This window comes from Hemitrygon akajei, chromosome 13, assembly GCF_048418815.1.
Source record: "Hemitrygon akajei chromosome 13, sHemAka1.3, whole genome shotgun sequence".
Lineage (NCBI taxonomy): Eukaryota > Metazoa > Chordata > Chondrichthyes > Myliobatiformes > Dasyatidae > Hemitrygon > Hemitrygon akajei.
The window spans coordinates 1,496,329-1,509,496 of NC_133136.1; the positions used below are offsets into that span (position 1 = coordinate 1,496,329).

The window sequence follows — 13,168 nt, forward strand, 5'->3', positions numbered from 1 at the left end:
CATGTTGTGCTTGTCACACAAGGGAGAGGGTGTAGATCGGCTTCATCTAGGGTAGAGACGAGACAGGGCAGGCTCGCTGGAGTGGAAGGGAATGAAGGGGAAAGGGTTAGAGAGGCACAGATTTATAAGGGGATATAGATGGTAGAAACTTTTTCTCACCTCAGAGACCACAGGTTTGGGTGAAGAGGTGAAGGGGGATCTGAAGAACAATCTGCCCCCGAGGGGGTGGTGGAGAAAAAGACTTTCTCAGCATTTCAGAAGTATCTTGAATTGCCGAAGTGCAAAACTAAATACAATCTATACAGATAGTTTGAGGTCGGAATGCACACGATGGGCCGAGGAGCCTCTTTCTTTGCTCTATATCACAAATAACAATGCCGTTAACTCGCAATGCCGACCTGTGCCTTAAGAGAGGAGAGGCAGGGCTGGGGCTCTCCAGCAGTTTAAAACCAGCAGACAAAAACTGATCCCGTAGATTACAGATTTCGCCACCCTAAATAGGCCTCCAGCAACGTAACCATGGCGATACCACCGACGTGGCTAATCCAGGGCGGAACCTTGGCGGGGCGGAGCTGGCAGTGAGGGGGAAGACAGACGTGGTCGGAGTGGCGAAAGCGACTGGTGAACGGTACGGAACGGTATCGGGAGAGGACACAGGGTCGGGGGTCCGTATGCGGGTACTGACCGGGGGTGAGGGGCCGTGTGCGGGTACAGACCGGGACTGAAGGACCGGTTGGGGTTGGTACTGACCGGGGATGAGGGGCCGTGTGGGGACGGTACAGACGGGCGGGGGGGGGTGTTGCGACCGGCAGTAAAGCTGACCGAGGGAAAAGAGTAAGGTGGTGGGAGGAATTTTACTACCGGGTCGGGGCATTGCCTTGAAAGTGTCTGGAGGGAGGGGGAACAGGAGGTGGGATACGAACGGATCATCAGGATCTTTCTTCGTCCATTTTCCATAAAAAAGTTGACTCTGCTTAATAATATATTTTTTAAATATCTTGATAATAAGTACTAGTGTTTTACCAATAGCAGATGGAAGGTGAACAGGTCTATCATTTCCTGTTTTGCGTCATAAGAAAATAAACAAGAAAGTGAAGCAGGTGTAAGCCATTAAATAAGATTGTCTAATCATTTACTTTGGCCTCACTTTCCAGCAAGTACCTTATCTTGATTTACGGATTTTCTCAGTAACAGAGCTTATACAGTTTCCTTGAGGAAAATAATTCCAAAGGTTCTCTATTCATTAGGTCTCTATTCATTGGAGCGTAGAAGGTTGAGGGGGGATTTGATCGAGGTATTTAAAATGTTGAGAGGGATAGATAGAGTTGACGTGAATAGGCTGTTTCCATTGAGAGTAGGGGATATTCAAACGAGAGGACATGATTTGAGAGTTAGGGGGCAAAAGTTTAAGGGAAACACGAGGAAGTAGTATTTCTTTACTCAGAGAGTGATAGCTGTGTGGAATGAGCTTCCTGTAGAAGTAGTATAGGCCAGTTCAGTTGTGTCATTTAAGGTAAAATTGGATAGGTATATGGACAGGAAAGGAGTGGAGGGTTATGGGCTGAGTGCGGGTAGGTGGGACTAGGTGAGATTAAGAGTTCGGCACGGACTAGGAGGGCCGGAATGGCCTGTTTCCGTGCTGTGATTGTTATATGGTTCATTACACTCTAGCTGATGAACCGCCTTCTCAAATATCTTCCCTGCCCTTTCTAAGAATTTTGTATGGATTGTGTAATTTGTCCTGCTGTAGATTTTTCTTTAACTCCACCTTTTTCCCCCAATGTCTTCAGTTGATTTTAGGTTGCATGACTTAATGAAGTCCAAGGATCCTGCTATGCCTGAGACTCTGTTGGTTCATCAGTATGTTAAGGAAAATTATTGTGATATGTTAACCATTTTTACTGATGGATCAAAAGATAATTTTACAGGGAATGTCAGAGTGGCTGCTTTTGTATTCAAATTACAGGTAACTGTAAAGAAACATCTTACTATTTATTCAGTGTATACTACAGAACTGGTTGCCATTATTTTGGGCTTACAGTGGGTGGAAGAAATCTGTCCTAGCAAAGTTATGATTTATTCAGATTCTTTTTCAGTTTTGACTAGTCTTAAAAAAAGTCATTCTCGCAGTAGGTCAGATTTACTGCTGGAAGTTCTTCAAACTTTATTTCACATTCAAAGTATTAGTCTACCTGTCTTCCTCTTCTGGGTCCCTGCACATGGAGGTGTTGAGGGGAATATGTGAGTTGATTGTTTGGTCAAAAAAGCTGTTAAAAATTCTTCTTTGGATATAGATCTTTCACTTAGCAAATCCGAAGTTAAGGGATTGGAGGGGCTAAGAATTAGAGGATTGTGGCAATACCTGTGGGATAATGGGCATAAGGGGAGACCCCTTTACAGAATTCATAAAACTGCTGGATTGATGGGAGAAGGGAAGAAATTGTTTTGACTCGACCTGGAATTGGGCATACTATGCTTAATCATTCCTTGTTGGAAAACATCGCTCTGGGGTTTGTCAGATTTGTTGTCATTATGAAACAGTTGGGCACCTTCTTTTACAATGTGAAGCATAGATTATAAGGTTGAAAGAAAGCAAATGCAAGCTGCATTACTAGCTTTGGAGGTTGACAGTTTTCATTTAAAAACTTCAAGTTATGGAAGTGACTTTAATTCACAATATTGCTTTTCATTATTTAAAATCCTTAGGGCTTTTTGGGGTAACTTACTTTTCATTTGATAAGGAACTAGTAGGGGTTTTATTTCCCAACTCACTACACCACACTCCAGTCCAGATGGTGGCGGTAATACACCTTTAAGTTGGACTGCCAATCGCCATTGAAAGTCAGAAGAAGAAGAATTTTGTATGTTTTGTTAAAATTCCAGTAAGTAAGGGGCAAGTGTATTTAGAACCATAGAACCAGAGAACATTACAACACAGAAACATACCTTTTGGCCCTTCTTGGCTGTGCCAAACTATTTTTCTGCCTAGTCCCACTGACCTGCACCTGGACCATATCCCTCCATACAACTCTCACCCATGTACCTGTCCAAGTTTTTCTTAAATGTTAAAAGTGAGCCCACATTTACCACTTTATCTGGCAGCTCATTCCACACTCCCACCACTCTCTGTGTGTGAAGAAGCACCCCCCCAATGTTCCCTTTAAACTTTTCCCGCTTCATCTTTAACCTATGTCCTCTGGTTTTTTTCTCCCCGAGCCTCAATGGAAAAAGCCTGCTTGCATTCACTTTATCTATACCCATCATAATTTTATATACCTCTATCAAATCTCCCCTCATTCTTCTACGCTCCAGGAATAAAGTCCTAACCTATTCAACCTTTCTCTGTAACTCAGTTTCTCAAGTCCCGGCAACACCCTTGTAAACCTCCTCTGCACTCTTTCAACCTTATTAATATCCTTCCTGCAATTCGGAGACCAAAACTACACACAATACTCCAAATTTGGCCTCACCTATGTCTTATACAACCTTACCGTAACATTCCAACTCTGATACACAATACGTTGATTTATAAAGGCCAATGTGCCAAAAGCTCTATTTACGACCCTATCTACCTGTGATGCCACTTTTAGGGAATTATGTATCTGTATTCCCAGATCCCTCTGTTCTACTGCACTCCTCAGTGTCCTACCATTTACCTTGCATGTTCTACCTTGGTTTGTCCTTCCAAAGTGCAATACCTCACACTTGTCTGCATTAAACTCCATCTGCCATTTTTCAGCCCATTTTTCCAGCTGGTCCAAATCCCTCTGCAAGCTTTGAAAACCTTCCTCACTGTCCACTACACCTCCAATCTTTGTATCATCAGCAAATTTGCTGATCCAATTTGCCACATTATCATCCAGATCATTGATATAGATGACAAATAACAATGGACCCAGCACTGATCCCTGTGGCACACCACTAGTCACAGGCCTCCACTCAGAGTAGCAATCCTCCACTACCACTCTCTGGCTTCTTCCATTGAGCCAATGTCTAATCCAATTTACTATCTCACCATGTATACCTAGCGACTGAATCTTCCTAACTTACCTCCCATGTGGTACCTTGTCAAAGGCCTTACTGAAGTCCATGTAGATAACATCCACTGCCTTCCCTTCATCCACTTTCCTTGTAACTTCCTCAAAAAACTCCAATAGATTGGTTAAACATGATCTACCATGCACAAAACTGTGTTGACTCTCCCTAATAAGTCCCTGTCTATCTAAATACTTGTAGGTCCTATCTCTCAGTACTCCTTCCAATAATTTACCTACTACTGACGTCAAACTTACCGGCCTATAATTTCCCGGATTACTTTTAGAGGCTTTTTAAAACAATGGAACAACAAGAGCTATCCTCCAATCCTCCGGCACCTCACCCGTAGATACTGACATTTTAAATATATCTGCCAAGGCCCCTGCAATTTCAACACTAGTCTCCTTCAAGGTCCGAGGGAATACCCTGTCAGGTCCTGGGAATTTATCTACTCTGATTTGCCTCAAGGTAGCAAGCACATGCTCCTCTTCAATCTGTATAGGTTCCATGACCTCACTACTTGTTTGCCTTATTTCCATTGACTCCATGCCAGTTTCCTTAGTAAATACGGATACAAAAAACCCATTTAAGATCTAACCCATTTCTTTTGGTTCCATACATAGCCAACCACTCTGATCTTCAAGAGGACCAATTTTATCCTATACTATCCTTTTGCTCTTAATATACCTGTAGAATCTCTTAGGATTATCCTTCACCTTGACTGCCAATGCTACCTCATGTCTTCTTTTAGCCCTCCTGAGTTCTTTGTTAAGTATTTTTTGCACTTTTTATACTCAAGTACCTTATTTGCTTCCTGTTTCCTATACATGTCATACATCTCTCCTTCTTTATCAGAGTTCCAATATCCTTGAGAACCAAGGTTCCTTATTCTTATTCACTTTGCCTTTAATCCTGACCGGAACATGCAAACTGCACTCTCAAAATTCCTCCTTTGAAGGCCTCCCACTTACCAATCACATCCTTGCCAGAGAACAACCTGTCCCAATCTATGCTTTTTAGATCCTTTCTCATTTCTTCAAATTTGACCTTTTTCCAGTTTAGAACCTCAACCCGAGGACCAGATCTATCTTTATCCATGATCAAGTTGAAACTAATGGTATTATGATGACTAGACCCAAAGTGTTCCCCTACACACACATCCGTCACGTGTCCTAACTCATTTCCTAATAGTCGGTACCTCTATATATTGATTTAGAAAACTTTCCTGAACACATTTTAGAAACTCTAACCCATCTAGACCTTTAACAGTATGGGAGTCCCAATCAATATGTGGAAAATTAAAATCTCCTACTATCACAACTTTATGTTTTCTGCAGTTGTCTTCTATCTCTCTGCAGATTTGCTCCTCCAATTCTCGCTGACTATTGGGTGGTCCATAATAAAACCACATTAATACCTTTCCTGTTTCTCAGCTCCACCCAAATGGCCTCGGTAGCCAAGCCCTCTAATCTGTCCTGCTTGAGCACTGCTGTAATATTTTCCCTGACTAGCAATGCCACCCCCACGCCCCCCCCCCCCACACCCTTCATCCCTTTGCCTCTATCACGTCTGAAACATCGGAACCCTGGAACATTGAGCTGCCAGTCCTGCCCTTCCTGCAGCCAAGTTTCACTAATGGCTACAATGTCATAATTCCACGTGTCAATCCACACCCTCAGCTCGTCAGCCTTCCCCACAATACTCCTCGCATTGAAATAGACACACCTCAGTTTATTACCACCACACGCAACCCTTTTATTTGTGACTTCTATTTGATCTCTTCTCAGAACTTAAACCTTTTCTGGCCCGAATTTCAGGAATCAATCTGGTGAACTTTTACTGCCCTCTTTTTATCGCTACCTTATCCTAGGGTACGTGTTCAATTTTTTAAAAATTCTTAAATTTTAAATGCATTAAACAGTCGATGTTTTTGGGTTGATGCCCTTCACCACTCTTTCAATGCATTAGGATGCTCAGGAAATGAAACAGAAAATGGTCATGTTACTGGCACTATTATATTAAAAAAAAAACACTCCTATTAATAAGTGAAACAGTAACAATGACAAGTGACCAGTGCAGGATGAGTGTGTCTTTGAGTGGGGAATGGGGTGTGGGTGAGGAAGGCATCAGGGCATTCAGACAGGTTGTACATGTCTGCTGGTTGGCAAGAAGTCTTTTTTCTTTGTAATTAATTTTTTATTGAAGTTCATCATAAGATGTATTTCAGACATTGTGTATGTGTGTGTGTGTGTATATATATATATATCACAAATCCACAAAGTATTTATCTGAGGTATACTCTTATAGAAAAGAGCAGAAAGAAAAAACAAGCAAAAGGAAAAAACTATATACAAGTAGGGAGTGATCGTTTTTTTTTACAACATATTCATTGATTTGTGAGAATAAAATCAGGCCTATGAGGCATTATGTAGTTAAACCATTTTTCTCAGTATGAATCAAATTGTTCTAGCTTATGGTTAACAGATGTTGTTATCTTCTCCATTTTGTAAATGTCCGTTGTAATTTCCATCCATGCATTTAAAGTTGGGCTCTCCTGTGATAACCATTTCTTAGTAAGAGTCTTTTTACCAGCCTCCAACAGTATATTCAATAAATATTTATCTCTTTTCAACCATTCTTGAGGTATATATCCAAAATATATGGTCTTACTCTCTAAGAGTATTTCACATTTAAAGATGTCTTGTAGGGCATTGTGTACCCCCCCACCAATAGTCTTTGATAACAGCGCAGTCCAAAAAAATATAATGATTTGCATTTTGATTTCCACAATTTTTCCAAGCAAACAGGGAGGTTACTATCATAATGGGATTTCTGAGAGGGTGTAATAAAATATCTAATCAAGTATTTCCATCCAAACTCCCTCCATTTCTGTGAACTGGTGCACTTCCATTGATACCTCCATATTGTTGTCCATTCTTCCTCAGATATAATTATCCCTCCTCCCATTTTGTTTTAATGTATGAAGTCAAATGTGTTTTAAGATTTGACAACCCCTTATACATGCTTGAAATGATTCTACTACCGTTATCTGAATTATATGCTTTTCTAAATAGCTCTATCAAGCATGTACTTGCCTTGGTTACATTTTTAAGCGTCTTATTAACATATTGTCGCATCTGTAAATACTGATAAAAATCTTGCTTTTCTAATAAGTGTTTCTCTTTAAGCATTTAAAAACTGAACAGTGTTCCTTCTTTCAGTATGTTGCAAAGAACTGTTATTCCTTTAGCTGTCTAGTCCTTAAATCTAGCATCCAATTTATTTGGTGTAAAATCAGAGTCATATGCACACCATTTAAGAATTGCAATATCTCCCTCTAGATTATATTCTTTTATAGTAGTTTTCCATATTCTAAGAGTCAATTTCACCCATGGGTTATCAATAGTATTTATGTACCTTTGCAGGTTGTTATCAGCCAAAATTGCTTGTATGGGGATGGGAAGTACCCGCTCCTCAATGTTTTTCCATTGAGCATCATATGATGGGTTGCACCAACATATCACAGTTCTCAACTGTGCTGCAAAATAATAATCTCTAAGAGAAGGTAGACCCCATCCCCCCTTTTCCTTTGCTAATTGCAAAGTTTTGAGACAAACTCTAGGCCTTTTACCCTGCCAAATATACCTTGATAGCATCTTGTTCCATTCATTGAATTGATTTTGATTAATCTCTATTGGTAGGGTCTGAAAGAGATATAACAGTCTGGGCAATATATTCATTTTAATAGACTCAATCTGAAAGAACTGAGACTGAAAAAAGGAATCAGGTTCCATCTTGCCATATCTTCCTTAATTTTTTTATATAAAGGCTGATAATTACATTCTGATATTTTTGCCAAATCTTTTGGCATAATGATGCCCAAATCTGTGAAAGACTCTGTGCCATGCCCAGGGATATCTACTTTCAGTTTCTCTTGGTGGGCTATAGTAATATGAAAGTAATTGGGTTTTATCTATGTTGATCTTGTATCCTGATAATTGACCATATTGTTCAAAGGATTGCATCAATATAGGTAAAGAGTATGTCGGTTGCCCTAGATAGATCAAAATGTCATCCGCATAACAAGCCAATTTATGCTCTGTCCCTTTAATAGTAATTCCCCTGATACTTTCATTTTGTCTGATGTATTGAGCTAATGGTTCCAGATATAACGCGAAGAGTAGCGGTGACCATGCACAACCCTGTCTCGTGCCCCTTTCTAGGGTAAGACTATTTGATAAATATCCATTGATTTTAATCCTAGCAGTAGGGTTGTCATATAGTGTCTGTATAGTTTTAATAATTGTGTCTTGGAAACCAAATCTATGTAAAACTCTGTAAAGAAAATTCCATTTAACCGAATCAAATATCTTTGCAGCGTCCACGCTTATCACTATTGCTTCGATTTTATTTTTTTGTATATGATCCATAATGTGAAGTGTCCTTCATATATTGTCTTGTGTCTGGCATTGTCGTATAAAACCTGTCTGATCGTTACGTATCAGTATGGGTAGAAACTCCTCTAATCGTTTGGCCATGATGGTGGTAAATAATCTGTAATCTACATTGAGAACGGATATTGGTCTAAATGACCCGCATTCCGTTTTATCCTTGCCTTCTTTCGGTATAGCTGAGATTATCGCTTCCTTCCAACTGGGTGGCATTTGTGCCTCTTTTAGAGCCCAGTTCAGTGTGGGGAGTAAAACAGGAATTAGCTCATTTTAAAATTCTTTGTACCACTCTGCCGAATACCCATCTGATCCTGGTGACTTGCTCAATTTAAGCCTACTAATTGCAGCTTTTAATTCAACTTCAGTTATGTCAGCAGTCATCGTTCTATTTTGTTCTTCGCTTAAAGTGGGTAACTCTAGAGAATTCAAGAAGGTGTCAATTTGGGTTATGCTTCCTCCGGAACTTTGGAATATAGAGTTTTGTAAAACACTTCAAAAGCTTCTTGAATTTCACTTAGCTTATTTTTTATCATTTTCATTCTTGGGTCCCTAATTCTATGAATTATATTTTCTGCTATCTTTTTTTTTCAGTTTCCACGCCAGTATTTTCATAGATTTTGATCCACTTTCATAATGTCTCTGTTTCAGAAACATTAAATTTTTCCTGATTTCTTGCGTAGCCAAACTGTTAATTTCATTCCTAATTCTTTTAATTTCCCCTAATGTATCCTGTGCCAAATTCAATTTGTGTTTTTTTTTCTCTAGTTCCTTCAGCCTATTTTGTAATTCCTCTGATGTTTTATTCCTTATTTTTTTCTTATATGAAGGTATCGCTATAATTTCACTCTTAAGACTGCCTTCAGAGTATCCCATAAAATGGGAGGTGAAACCTCTCCATTATCATTAAATTCTAAGTAGAGACTAATTTCTTTTTTAATTTGTTCCTTAAAGTACGGATCATTGAGTAGACTTGAATTTAGTTTCCAAATAGTATTCTTTGGTTGTAGGTCAAAATCAACAGATAAATATATAGGTGCATGGTCACTTACATCTATTGTCCCAATTCCACAGGTGCTTATTTTGTCTTTGTCATTTCCAAATGTTATGAAATAGTCTATTCTTGTATATACAGAACGGGGAGCAGAATAATGAGTGTAAGCCCTTCTGTCGGGGAAAAGGTACCTCCATATATCAATTAAACCAACATCCTCGAAAAATGTATTAACTTTCTTATGTAAAGATTTTGTTTCATAGGTTTTTCTATTGGAAGAGTCTAAGTTTGGTTGTAATTGTAAATATAAGTCTCCCCCACATATCAGGAGACCTTCTGTTTCCGTTACCATAATAGCAGTATTTTTCTGAAAGAAACCAATATCACTTCCCGGGGGTGCGTATATATTCAATAGGGTAACTGAATTGCTGTCTGTATTCCCCCTTACCAGAACATATCTGCCTTCTTTATCTCCCATTTCGAATACGTTTTCAAAATTTAGCTTACTTGAGATAAGAATAGCAACTCCTCTCCTATGTCCTGATTTATATGAGGAGAAAAACAAATTAGTGAAGCCCATTCTCTTTAGTTTTCTATGCTCATTATCACTTAAATGAGTTTCCTGTAAATATACTACATGGGCTTGTTCTTTTTTCATTTTGGATAAAATTCTCTTAATTTTGATTGGATTTAATAGCCCATTGACATTAAAAGAAATGAATTTTACTTTGTCCTTAGCCATCTGTATTTATCTGTCAATGTATCATTGAAATTAGCAGAATAAAACTTAATTGATCTACTCCCTGAACAAATAAGAACCAAGAAATGCAAATAATAACGAAAATGGCAACGGATGTGTGATTCCAAGGCTGAGGTCTCTAGTAGATGACCCTGCGTTGAGCTAGAGGAAATGTCTAGCTGTGGGGATAACCCCTCCTACTTAGGAGTTGAGGGCCCCCATTGTAATATTCATAAAAGTCAGTGAACAAATCCATTACAGAGAAAAGATTTCCCTGTGTACTCCTATCTCTCTCTCTCTCTCTCTCTCTCTCACTCACTCACTCTCACTCTCACTCTCACACACTCTCACACACTCTCACACACTCTCACACACTCTCACACACTCTCACACACTCTCACACACTCTCACACACTCTCACACACTCTCACACACTCTCACACACTACATAGATACACACACATGTATATTCTCATTTTGGTGGGGAAAAAGGAGTAAGTGAGCGAATAAAGAATAACAACTAAGTAATATAAAATCCACATTATAATAAGTATTTCTCGAGATAGGTATATCACTGTCTACTTTTGCTTCCATTTAGCTTCTCAACATTTTTAAAGTTAGCCAAGCCTTATGGCTCTTCTGGAGAGGGTGAGGACTGTTTTTGGAAATTCCCGGTCTCTTCCTGATATACTTCTCTCGGCCTCCTCCCGTCTCCTGCCTTCTTGATTCTCGCACTATTTCCCAAGCGGAGCGGGATAATTCCTCTGCCCGGCTTTCCCTCGGTTTGATCATGCTGACAGGCAACCCTCTGACCTTCATGTCTGTAGTCACCTCTTCCACTGTCCCTTCTTCATAAAACATGTGAAGTTTAGCAGGGTACGGAGTTTGAAATCTAATCCTTTCTTGCATTAGTACTCGCTTTACTTCAGAGTATTCTTTACCTTTCTGCAGCACCGCCGGGGGGGGGGGGGGGTAATCTTGGTCGAAATATATTAATTTATCGTCTAAAAACACCATCTTCTTACCCCAGGCCCTTCGTAGAATCTCTGCCTTGGTACTGTATCGAAGGAATTTAATTATTATTGAGCGTAGCTTATCTGCTCTATCTTAGGTAGGCTTCGGGACTAGCTTGCGATGCGCTCTCTCGATTTCCAGCTCCATAGTCGAGGGCAGCTCCAGCGCATCCCGCAGCAACTTTCTGACAAACTCCGTCATAGACCAGCCCTCCGCTGCTTCGGGAACGTTGTATATTCTGACATACAAAAAAGCTGGATGAACTCAGCAGATCGGGCAGCATCCGTTGAAAGAAGCAGTCAACGTTTCGGGTCAAGACCCTTCGTCAGGACCTGAGTCTTGATTTGACCACAGCATCTGCAGTGTACTTTGTGTTTTGTATATTCTGATATTTTTCCGCTGTGATCTTCCTTCCAGGTCAAGCAGTTTACCTTCTTGGTGATTTAATATTTTTATCGTCTTACTTAGTATTCGTTCCACGTTTTGAACGCAATCTTCCACCTTCTCAATTCGAGTCTCTGGCACCACTATTTTTTGATTGACGTTGGCGAGCTCTGACTTAATATCATGTAGCTGCTGCTTTCTATCTTTCTGGAACTCCCTTATCTCTTTCAGAATTTCGATCATATTCGCTGCTTCGCCTGAATGAGGCCCAGCGTCCGCCTTGCTAGCATGCGGTCGGGTAGAAGAGCCGCTCGCTGCACTCCTCTCAGTCGCCGGCTCCGCAGTGTTGCTTTTTTATTTCCATTCTTTTTCCCCATTCTTGCCCTCTTTTCAGTTCAAATATTTTTCGAAAAGTAATATATTTGATGAGTTAATGGGGCTTAATACGTGTTTTTCTGGAGGAGCTAGTGACTTAAGCTGCCATTCTCGATGATGACGTCACCAGAAACGGCAGGAAGTCTAACAGATTGAAAGATCAGACTTAGCATAATATTCCTGGTAAATTTTCACTGCGTTTACCCCATACTCAAATTCTTTTTGTGAACTTTCAGTGATTTGTGTACAAAGAAACTGGCCCCTCTGAAAACCAGCAGCTTTCAATCTCTCTTTTCCAAAATGTCCTCTCATTTTTCCCAGAATATATATTTCTCTGCCAACCATCTGTTTCATCTGCAGTTTTGATTCTTTCATCCAAATCATTGGTATAGGATGCAAACAGCTGGGGCCCCAGCACAATCCCTGCTGAACTCCTTTCAAGATGACCAGTTTATTTTCATTTTCTTTTTCTGACCATTGGTTGATTATCAGTCCATGCCAGTGTATTTACCCATTCTTGTGCTCATATTTTGTTTAATTATTTCTTACTTGTGTTACGTCTACGGTAATGTGGTTTGCAGAGCATTGTACGACACCAGCTGTAAAGTCAGAGTTTGATTCCCACCAATGTCTATAATGGGATTGTCTGTTCTCTCCGTGACCGCATGGGTTTCCTCCCACGTTTCAAAAACATACAATTAGTGTCAGTGAGTTGTGGGCAGGCTCTGTTGGTGCCAGAAGTGTGGAGACATTTGTGGACTGCCCAGCGTAATCCCTGCTGATTTGATTTGACTCAGACTGCACATCTTATTATGTTTTGATGTACATGTGATAAATAAAGCTAATCGTTTAAATATAGTGATGGCCTTGAGTTCACCATCAAGTATTTTTCTAGTTATAACCTCAAGAATAACAGGGGGTGGTGGTAGAGGCAGCTGCATTAGGGACACTTAAGAATCTCTTAGATAGGCACATGGGTGGTAGAAAAATGGAAGGCTATGTAGGAAGGAAGCTTAGTTTTTTTTTTAAAGAGTAGGTTAAAAAGTCAGATTGTGGGCTGAAGGACCTGTATTATGCTGTAATTTTCTGTGTTCAATACATATGATATGATAGACCTCACAATCTATTTTGCTATGGCTTTGCACCTTAGTGTCTTATTTCCTCTGTAACTGTAACACT

The 13,168-nt window shown here is 40.0% G+C and overlaps 1 protein-coding gene across 3 annotated transcripts in view; it reads left to right on the plus strand.

Annotated features, from left to right (window-relative positions):
* Nucleotides 1-563: 563 nt before the first annotated feature.
* gne (glucosamine (UDP-N-acetyl)-2-epimerase/N-acetylmannosamine kinase) overlaps nucleotides 564-13,168 on the plus strand; it is a 164,787-nt gene continuing 152,182 nt past the window's right edge. Inside the window, exon 1 of one of the 3 annotated variants that reach the window (XM_073064022.1) lies at nucleotides 564-628. The gene's annotated coding sequence lies outside the window, so the exon portion shown is untranslated. The other 2 variants (XM_073064023.1, XM_073064024.1) reach the window with 2 other exon arrangements.